Source organism: Triticum dicoccoides, chromosome 3A (genome assembly GCF_002162155.2).
Source record: "Triticum dicoccoides isolate Atlit2015 ecotype Zavitan chromosome 3A, WEW_v2.0, whole genome shotgun sequence".
In the NCBI taxonomy this organism is placed as follows: Eukaryota; Viridiplantae; Streptophyta; class Magnoliopsida; order Poales; family Poaceae; genus Triticum; species Triticum dicoccoides.
The window spans coordinates 392,364,937-392,376,746 of NC_041384.1; positions in this window are offsets into that span (position 1 = coordinate 392,364,937).

Genomic DNA, 11,810 nt, shown 5'->3' on the forward strand with positions numbered 1-11,810 from the left:
ACTGCAAGAGAGGTGGTACTTCATATCTCCTCAAGTTTTTGATCTCAACCAGAAAATAGATCGTAACTTGGTTACTCTACTTTCTTTTCAGCTCTTAGAATTTAGTTCTTAGTTCGAAGCAAACAATGGATGCTAAATATCATTTCTTCGGTTTGCAGCTTTAAATTTTCCATGGCAGGGTCATAATATGGTTTAATTGATCATGCTTAGGGTTTAATTAATCATGTTGGTTCCGTGGTGGTTTCTTTAATAGAAATCGGAGGGGAAACCCTCTTTTCCTAAAAAAATGCCTAGGGTTTCCCCCTTTTATGATCACTATACGATCAGAATATGTGCTTCGTGTCATAATAGCACTACTTCACCCATCAAGCTAAACAAGCTTAGCTGTTCAAATACGAATCTGATGTTATTAAAACAGATTCGTTTAATTGGTCAGCTAAATGTTCCTAATTTAGTTTCGAAAATGCATGTTCGTCGCTGGGGTGTGTATCTCTACAGGGTGCCCACGGTGGGTCAGCCCACCCTGGGATTTTGGGTCGTCCCAGGCCCCGATTCCCCTCTGTTCTGCTACGCACTTCCGATCTCTACTCGCCCCCAGCCGCCTGCCTCGCCGGTGACTTCCCACCCCGGACGGCATGACTCTAGGAGGAGATGCCGAACTAGTAGGAGGTCAGGAGCCGCTCGCCCTATAGCGTCACCGCTGCCCGGGCGCGCCACCGTGCCTACCTTCCCAGTCCGTTCAGGTCTCAGGCGTGCAGCACCCACTAAGCCAGCCCGATTTATCCTGAGATACATCCTCAACACTCAGCACTTCAGCAGCCACTCCTCATCACCCATTTTTCTAATTGATTCATTACTCATTAGGCAGGACTGTCATTAGGGTTTGTTGTGTGCTGAGTGCTACCTACACTTAATGGTTCAGATGTATTTCAGTAATCTTTAGTACCTGTAAAGTTCATGGGGTTTCAAAATTCCGGCCCTAGGAACAGACACTAGTCATTTTGGATTGTTGTTCATAGTGACATTGACCCAGATTACTACTACAGGCCAGGTTTGTTGACAATTTTACTTGTCTTTCTCACTCATTCGATATGATATCCAATTATTCACGTCGATTAGTTGCAAATAGTAAGTGCTAAGACAAACTTCTTGATTCAGATTTTGGATGGTCTCTTACTGCAGTTACAATTCTACATACTTGTCCTAGTGAGCTCACAAGTAAATGATTGATTCACTACATCTATGCTTGCCTTCTCATATTTTTTGTCAATATTCTTTTAGGGTGGACCACCCTGTTTCAAAATACTGGAACCGTAGACATGAGTGAATAGTATTTCTATGTGTGATCTCTTCCATCATTTGTGGGAAACGAAAACTGCATTGAAGTGTCATTTCCAGCTTTTACATAGGCTATGATCTTTTACATAGAATACAATCTGCCTACTTGCTTTGTGTCGCACTACCAACACTCCACCCTTGAAGTTAAACATTATTCCACTCATAATTCCTTGGTTTATTTGTTCAAATACGAATTTGATATGATTCTAATATTCCTACTTCAGTTTTGAAATGTGTGTCCGCCTGTTATAGAGACATAAGGGGTTTGTATTTCTGTCTGTGGTCTGGTCAACACGTTGGGGGCAAACTTTGCATATGCAGGGGTTTATAGGGAGACACTCTTCGAGTTGAATCCGCAATGCATTCCATAGATAATCTGACTACTTTTTATGTTTTCATGAATCTCAGATTCTGAACAGCATCATAATGATTATGAGCTTGCGCGCATGAAAAGAATAAAGCAGAACAATGCCATGCAAGGTTGTCAGAATCGCGATCCTGTTATACGATTCTACGACTTTACGGTCCAAACTAACCCCTACGATTCTATGATTTTAGTTCATAGAATCTACGTTTATATGATCCTGATAGTGAAGATTCTATGATTTGCGATCCTACCATCGGAGCTCTGATCCAATTCAAAATCGCGATTCTGACAACCTTGATGCCATGGTTTTGAAACTTGGCATTAAGGGACTGAAATCAAGTCTGGATGCAATGCAGTGCAAACGCTCTCCACCTACAGATTCATGCTCAGAATATGATCCTAACAGTGATTCTGAACTAGAGGGAGACCTAAGTCAATGTAGCTCCCTAGTGGAGGAGTCAGAGGCAGGTGCCCTATCTTATTCACCCATCAAGGTGCTTGCTCTAACTTTCCACAGTTATATTTGTCGCACATATCTTGCAACTGATGCTTTGCATTGCTTCTACTTTGTTGCACTGCCATTAGCTTAGTTTACACATTGTGTATGTGAATACGCCCTGCCTATCCATTTTCAGTACATATTCCATCTGTCATCATACCATATTTATCCATTCAAAGGTTGTTCTTGTGTATCAGACGTTCAAAAGGAAGAGGGTGATTGTTGATCGTGGAGGAGCACAAGCAAAGTATTTGGAAAAGGTAGTGACACCTGATAAATCAAATAGCCCATTAGGTGTAGTTGCAATATCACCTGACCCAAAAAACACCCCAACTCTAGCAGACTCTAGCCCTACTACATTCGTCATTTCTGATGCCCCAACTCAGCAAACCCCAACTGCAACAAACAGTATGATGATGCCAGTTGACATAGCACCAGCTCTACGATGCAAAACCCCCATTCCAGCAAAGAGTACACCAAATCCAGTTGCCAAATCCCTTTTCAAACCAGAGAGAGCCCCAATTGCAGCAAATAGGACCCCTATTCCATTTCTTCCCAGTTTAGAAGACGAAGCTTATATTGTTGTCAGGAACTTTGTGCGCATCTTTCCTTCATGGAAATATTATACCGCAGACACAGAACAATTTCCAGTCTTCCTCCACAACTTACGCGTAAGTAATGTACTAATGTTATTCATGGTAATTACTGCATATGTTTCTGCTGACAGAAGACACAAGATTTCATTCTTTTAAATAGGAGAGGACCAAACTGGATTGTCAAGACGAGCAAGGTTGGTTGTGCTTTTCAACCACTCATTGATGAAGTATCATTCCTACCTGAGGCAAGCACACTTCGATGGCAAGCCTCTAAACAAAATTTATGTTAAGTCTCTGATGCTACATTTATCCGACAGTGACTGGAATAATCTTGTTACACATTGGGCTCATGTGTAGTGTAAGGTACTGTCTATGATATCACATCACAATTTGAACTACATTTCTGCATTTGCCTTAACGTCTCACTTGTACGAAAACTGTTAGTAGAAGAACATTCATTCTCAAGGGACCACGGAATCTCGCAACTATACTGCACATGCATTGCTCTTGTGAGTACCTCTTGACCTGTATGACCATACTTACTTTCATAGATGTTTGATTATGTAACATCACTGCACATGTTAGCCTCGTTATCATCCATTTGGTGGACATTATAAGATCCGTATGGACTCTTACATAAATTTAGAATCAACCCAATGCTTTTGAAGAGGTTTAGCTCTGCAGTCCTCTTGTAAGGACTGAACGTCGTCTATCACTGTACTTACATTAACAGCTACTCCCTCCATCCCATAATATAAGAACGTTTTGTACAGTACACCAGTGTTCAAAACACTCTTGTATTATGGGAAGAGGGATTGGTTCATTGTGTAGCATTCTCCATCTTATCTCCCTCGCCCACCATTTACTAAAAGATATCAGATCTATATTTAATCTTACCAAAAAGTTGAATACACAGACAATGCCAGTGCAGAAGTGTAGCCCATTGGTCTTGTCAGTACATTTTCTCATGTAATGCTTGTACTTCCAAGGATTGGTAGTTGATTATGTAGCATGAATCTGCATCTTATCTTCATTATCCCCTATCCCTTCCAGTATTATCATATCTATAATTACTCTCTACAAAATGTAGAGTACAGGCAATTCTTATGAAGAAGATTCTGTGCTGAAATTCTTGAGTTATCCTTCCCTTGACATGGAGAAGGGCATTATAAAGCTGGTGTTAATTGTTAATGTAAGGCAGTCCTTCTAAAGCCTTTATCCTCAACTGTTGTTTAATTTGATCATACTCCCTATCGTTTATTGATGTTTAGTTTGTTGTTTCTATCAAAATGCATGTTCGTAAGAACTGTAAGTTCCAAGTTTTACTTGTAAAACCAAATTCCTTATTCATACCATGCACATTACTCAATACTCCCTATATGTATGCTTGTTTTTGTGGATCTATAATCCAGTGTGTGGTGAAGCAGCCCATGTTTGCACACTCTTTTATCTTACTGATGTGGCTGATAATATGAACAACATGCCATGCACATTAACCAAAATAGATACAATGATTGTCTTTGCCCTTCATCTATGCTTGTTATGTTGACATGGTAATCCAGTAGTGTGGTGAAGCTCCCTGCATTATGAACAATGCCGGATTATGCTATTGATATTTTGAACTTACTCTTTATTTTCTAATTTGAAATTGGATGGAATTGATAGCACAGTTATCATCTTTGTTTATACACATGGAAAACCTGTCATCTCTCTGCTTGTTTTAGGGTGATATGCCTGATGGCATGCACAAGTTTGCGGAAGGCTGTGAGACAAGCCCAACATATATTGCAGCAAAGAAGGCAAAACATCTTGAAGATAGCGAGACAACCCCGCAGTGTTCAAGTTACTTGAGACTAGCAGTCAGACAAGCTCACAGAATTCGATGTCTGAATCAGTTTGACTTCTTCAGTCCCAAGTTCTAGCAGAAAGGCATTCTGCAACTCAACTTTGACTTGAAGTCCTATCTCTAAGAAAGATTGCGGAGAACACTAATGAGAACCTCATTGCTAAACAGCTACACCTGGAAGCTATGACCGACATGCTAGGCTGGTCTCACAGCCTTGCTCAATAGCTTGCGCTTCCCATGCAAGGCAAACCTTTCTTGAACTGCCTTGGATGTGGTCTCGGTTCAGTATTATTTTGTTACGCTGCAATGGTGCCCAGTTTTTGTAATCTGCTTCTTCGTTGCGCTTTATGATCACTCGTGGCGAACTTCGATGCCCAGTGGATGTAATATACCATAAATCCTTTATTGTATAGTGCAGGTTTATTCTAAGTTACTATGCCGTAATTTGTTTATTGTATAGAGTAGGTTTGTCCTTAATTCCTACTAGTTACTGCCATCATTCGCTATCTGAAAAAAATCTGATGTAGTCGACCGGGCCGAAACATTCGCCTCTAACGGGCGTGGTTTTTAGAGGGCCACAATTGGGCCGGCCTGCATCTTTCTTGGGCCCGAATGGCCATTGGGGCCTTCACACTTTGCGCCAGGCCCACAACTTACTCCGGCCTATATTCGGCCCAAATTTTAGTTGGGCCTTTTGTGGACCCAGCGCTTAGATTGACCGAGGTAGCGTTGGGCCATTAACAGGCTGAATATTCTACTAGCCTGTTACGGCCCGGAAGAAACCATGGGCCTTTAGCAGGCCGAAATGCATGTCGGGCCTCAATTTTCACTAGTCGTCGATGGGCCTTCAGCAGGCTGAAATGTAGACCGGGCCTTTTTTGGCCCGGTTATATGACGGGTCGTTACCAAGCCGAAACATATCTTGGGCCTTAGTTGGCCCACTGATATCATGGGCCTTTAAGAGGCTGAAAGCTTAGTACATGCATCAACGGGCCGAATTATACGACAGGCCTTTAACAGGCCCAAAGTCACGTTGGGCTGAACTGTTGCCACCTTTATCATGGGCCGTTAGTGGGTCAGATGTCGCGTCGGACCATATATGGCCCATGGGCAGCACGGGCCATTCCCAGGCCGAAAGACACACCGGGCTGAAATGGGCCCATGTCTACATCGGGCCTCTAACAGGCCAAAATTCACTGGGTTGTAATTGGGCCCAAATATTTGGCGAACAATTAACGGGCCAGATCTGGCTTCGGGCCGTAAATGGGCCTTTATTAAATAGGTCGTTATTGGGCTGGCCCACTAGTACCTAAGTAAGTACTACGGGCCTTTGACTGGGCCGACCTTTTTAACCTATATGGGCCTGTTGGTATAAGACCCGGAGAATCATGCTATAGTAATATCATGCCTAATGATACTATGACATCATAATTATTTTGATACTCCTCGCTTTGCTTCAAACCAAACTCAAATCCAAGTTTGAATGCCAAGTCAAATTATAATTTTATAAAACCGTAAATTAAAAATGTTCCTTAGGTTGGAAATATTCACTACATAATTTTCATTCATTAAACAAATATTTTTGGAGATGTTTAAAAATACCCATGGATTTTAAACAGTGGACCAACGACAACTTTTTAGCCCTTTTAAAATACAATCAATTGACCCCAAACGTTTTGTGCAGCCCCAAAATATAGTGCTTGGGTTATGTGCAAATTTACATGGTCAACAAAATTCATTTGATAGCAGAACCTAAATAAAAACAGGAGCTAATAAATACAAAGGTAAATAATAAAAAGGAAGGAGACGAGGTGGACCTAAACTAATGGGCACTATGGCCCAGCTAGCAAAGAGGTTGGCCCAACCCACCTCATCTCCTCTCCCTCCCCACGCTACAGGAAACAGGGGGAGGCCGTGGCGGACATCCACGCCTCCCTGGCCGGCGATGTCGTCGTGGCGCCCATCCCGCGGTTCCTCGTCATGCTTAAGGCCACCTCTCGCCCCCTGCAACCCCCAACCAAACCCTAGCGCCCACTTTCCCCTCTCCCTCACTCACTCTCTTCTCCCCAACGCGAACCTGGCATCGTCGTCGCCATGGCCAACCTTGTCTGCGTGCTCCTCGTCACCCTCGTCGGCAAGGAACTTATTCAAAAGCTCCGTCTACCTCTGCTGCTTCCACTACGAGGTTCGGTATGAGCTGGGCGCCTTCGCATTGCGGGGATCGAGCCCATCTTCAACCTTCATTCACCGTCGTTCGACGCGTCGATCCACGCGTCTCCGATAGCCTCGGCCTCGTCGAGCCCTCCACGAGCTTCTCTGTGAGTCGCTGTTCCTCCTCGACCTCCCCTTGCTCCTTCCCGTGGCTCGTAGGCTAGTTCCCGTAGAGCACCATCGTCGGACTCGTCATCCCAGTCACTTTCGACAGTCGTAGATTGCGCCCGTGCCACCTACGGATGCGGCATGATGCCCACGTTCGAATGGCTCGAGCCCTTGCTCGAATTAGTTCTCGTATATTGCCCACCCAGGCTAACCGTCCATGTCCCACGCTCGCCAGCTCCTAGCCGCACCCCGCGCCCGCCTCCAGGCATGCCCCAACGCGTGTCCGCGCACACAGCCATGCTCGCCTGCTGCTCCACCAACAGGGACCCGCTGTGCCCGATGGCGCAGCGCCGCTCTCGACCGCGCCTGCCTCCAGCCGGCCGCCCCCGCATGCGCCGCTGCCACTGCTCGTTGTTGCCTTCATCGCCTTATGTCGCCCGTTGTTGCTTGCCACACGCGCGCCGCTCGCTGCCAAGCGCTGCGCCGCCCCATCCTGCTCCCCCGCGCCATCGCTCCCAGCGCTGGCCGTGCCTTGCGCGTGCACACGCGCCGGCGTGCCTACTAGTTGTCGTTGCTGTTACTGCTGAGTGCTGCTGCTGCTAGTGCTGCTCTGGCCTGCACCACGCGCTACAGTAAACTGAAGGTTACTGTAGCGCTTGCTAGCTTTTGCTACTTCAACCTGACTAGCCCACTGGACAGCCCCTGAACAGCCAATAAACGAAAGTTAATATGAGTAAAAATTATATGGACAGACAGTACACTCGACAAACTCCATTTTATTCCATTGGAAAAAATCCATTTCAGGCATGGATTAAATCCTATGAGAATAACAAAAGTCTATGTTCTGTTACCAGAAAATACTGAAAACAGAGTTATTGTGGTAGCTACTTTAGAACAGAAAATAAACAGGTTACAGGGATCTAACAGAGATCCAATTGATACCATCTTGTAGAGCACATGAAAGTGATCAATATTGATATAAGGCGCTAATCCGTAGGTTGAACAGAACAATAGTTATAGCCTTTGGAAAACAGCTAACTGATGTTTAAAACCAAGCAATCCTCAAACTTAGCCAATTTTCAGGAAATTCCAAATAACCGTTTAAAACTTTGAAAAATCATAGAAAATAAACCATAACTCGGATGAAAAAGTTTTATATATGAAAATGGCTCAGAACGACGAGACGAATCCGAATCCGTGGCCCGTTCATCTGTCACATGCCCCTAGCATGCTGAACATGGAACCGTCCCCTTTCTTTCGTCTGTCCAGAAAATGCCTAACACCGGGAAAACCCATCCAGATGTTTCCCCCTTCGCCTGTATCGCGTAGCACTGCGTTAGTTCACCCCTAACACTGATTTTTACCATGTTATGCTTTATGATGCTTTGTTTGCTTCATATTTATTGTTTCTTCCACCTCTTCTCTTCGGTAGACCCCGAGACCGATGATGCCCCTGTGATCGACTACGTCAACGACGACACTTCTTCCTTTTCAACAGAGCTTCTAGGCAAGCAAACCCCCCTTGAGCATTCTGATATCGCCCATTTCTTTCCCTCTCATGCTTGCATTAGAACTGCTACTGCTTTCTGTATGATCCTACTCTGATGCATAGCCTGTTTTTGTTACCTCTTTCATACCTTACCTGCTTATTATGAACTGCTTAGTATAGGTTGGTTAGAGATCCATCAGTGACCCCCACCTTGTCCTAGTTGCCCCGCTTTATGTTCAATGACTCGATCAACGTGATCGACGTCCAGGCCCCGACACCGCACATCACCCCCTAGTTGTATGACTCTACAGAGTTACTATCGAGTGCCGAGGGTGACACCTCATACGTCACTCCTGATGAAATCTCTGTAGTGTAGCTATTCGGTCGTGGTCATCGAGGGTGATTTCCTCCTTAACCACTTCCGATATGACTCTGTCGTGCAACCCCTCAAGTGTGAACCTCGAGGGTGGTTCCTCTTATGTTCACCTTAATGATTACATCGAGTGGAACCCACCGAGGGTGGTTCCTCAGGGTTTCCCTTGGTGTTAGACACATAGTTACTATGGTTACTATGACTTTACAACTGTTACTTGGAAAGGCGGGTCGACCCTGAGGGGTACTCGCGAGTGATGTGGAGACGGGTTGACCTGGAGGGTACCCAAGAGTTGAACACGAGGCGTGGCCGGGCATTCTTAGCCCTTGTCGCAAGTACTCGAGACGGGGCGATGGAGTCACATCTTTCGTGAGTCTCTGCTCGTGACCACACTACCAACACACTAACTATTTGGATATTTGATCCGAGGGGCCTCTGGGCTAATAGCACTAACCATCACGTGGGCATAGTATGGCGTTCTGCGTCGTATACATCAGCCGAAGCTTAATAGACGCCAGCGACTGAGTAGCGCGCGTCGGGTTGGACTGTGTAAGCTCCTGCCTTGTTCAAGGAGGTAGCTAGGTCTGCTCACCGACCGTGTACGCAACATGCAGGAGTTCTCGGGGAGATGGCCTATGACCCCTGGGGGCATAGGCTTAGTCCGGCGTGCTGACCTCTCTATTAAGCCTAGGTCTGGTTGCGGCGTATTGTTTGGCCGAGGCCAGGCATGACCCAGGAAAGTGTGTCCGGACGGAATTAATCGAGCGGTGTGGGTAAGTTGGTGCTCCCCTGCAGGGAAGAAAACATCTATCGATAGCCTGTCATACAGTAACGGACACTGGGAGTTGTATCCCGATCGATACAACTAGAACTGGATACTTGAGGTGATAACTGGATAGTATGGCTCTGGGATTGCTTTCTCGCAGGGAGTCGAGAAAGGATCTCTGGCCGAGGTTGATAACACTACTACCACTTTACATTATGTTGATCTGTACTCTTCTAAATGTTGCAAGATGCTTGAAGATGCTAGTCTTCGATAGGCTAGGCTTTCCCCTTCTCTTCTGGCATTCTGCAGTTTAGTCCACAGATACAGCCCATTTACTATGATACAAATGCATACTTAGTTTAGATCTGATGTAAGTCTTGCGAGTACTTTGGATGAGTACTCATGGTTGCTTTGCTACCTCCTTTTCCCCTATACCCGTTTGTTGCAACCAGATGACGGATCCCAGGAGCCAGACGACACCACTAATGACTTTTACTACCCCGAGGGTGCCTACTACTACGTGATGGCTGTTGACGACCTGGAGTAGTTAGGAGGCTCCCAGGCAGGAGGCCTTGCCTTTTCGATCGTTGTTGCTTTTGTGCTAGCCTTCTTAAGGCAGACTTGTTCAACTTATGTTTGTACTCAGATATTGTTGCTTCCGCTGACTCTTGTGTATTCGAGCTTATGTATTCGAGCCCTTAAGGCCCTTGGCTTGTAATATAAAGCTTGTATTATTTTAATTTGTGTCTAGAGTTGTGTTGTGATATCTTCCCGTGAGTCCTTGATCTTGATCGTACACATTTGCGTGTATGATTAGTGTACGATTGAATCGAGGGCGTCACAAGTTGGTATCAGAGCCGACTGCCTGTAGGTAGCCCCCTTTCCAACTCCTTGGCCGAAGTTGAGTCTAGTCACAAAAAAACTTTTACTAACATGGCTACGTGTCTTACGGGCCCACGTCGCCATTGTGTGGTATTAGGATCTTTTATTCCTCGTCTAAGCTCTAGGACTCTGTTCTCTCTTCTATTCGGGTTAAATGAATTTACTAACTACATTAGGTTCTCGTAACGACTTTCCCCGGAGATCCCCTTCATTCCAGATGGTTGCCTGCTTCACCAGAAGACTTCGAAGATACTCTCCGATCTACTCCCGAGAACTTGTGTTCATTTCTTTTGCAATCCCTTAACACCGTTGAATCCTTATGGATAACTGCATACCCTCGCCGTTCTTACTTCCATCTCTAGTTGTTTTTGTTATTACAAGATACCCAAAAGTATTCTCTGACTTTCGAGAATCCTTTTTCCGACTGCCTTGCAGCTCTTTTCCGCCTGAATAACCCTACGAATAATTCCTCACCCTTATAGGGGATTCGTTCATCCCCAGTTGATCATATGTCTCACAAATGTCTTTGAGACGCTATTCAATCTTCCGAAAATCCTCAGCAACCTATTGCTCTAGAAAGTTTTACCTGCTTGCATTATGGTTAATTCCATAATTATAGCAATATTCGTTAAAATCCTTTGTGGTTGTCATTCTGAGGCTTTGATTCAACATGTGTGCAATTACTCGCAGTCTTCAATGATCCTTAGAAATTTTACTTTTGGCTCAGACGATATTTTTAAACAGGAGCTGGTTCTCGGCAAATCAAACCTTGGTTGATTGCCGTTCTAATTCTATTCAACTTACCCATCATTTGATCAGAGTGTCTGCTTCTGATCCTTCATTTTGGAAATCATAATTCCTTTGTTAATTAAACTTTGAATTAGTCGGTTGTTTCTATAATATCATCTCCTTGCACTCTTTCTTCATCTGATTGGGTACCAATACCCACATTAGCTCTTTTATGGGTCATCAGATCCTTTGTTGGACTACCATCCGACAGTGCCCTTCATATTTAATCACTTTGTGAATTCTTCCCTGATACATAATGCCTTTGGTAAATTGTCTCCCCTATTCTTGTCTACCACGCTCTGCTTCCGAGCTTGAGTTAACTGCCTCTGAAGTTTTTGCAAATGTTCCTAAGATGCCCCAATGGGTTGAACTAATGCTTTCCCTAATTTGTGTGAACTCGAAATTTATATGGGTCATACTCTACTGGTGTTACGGTGGATAAAAATTTCTACACTACAACTTCGTCAAAAGTGAGAAGTAAATGAGAGGTTATGCATTGAAGAAGTGGGAGTCGACCTTGTACTTCTTGTTCATGCCCATGGACAC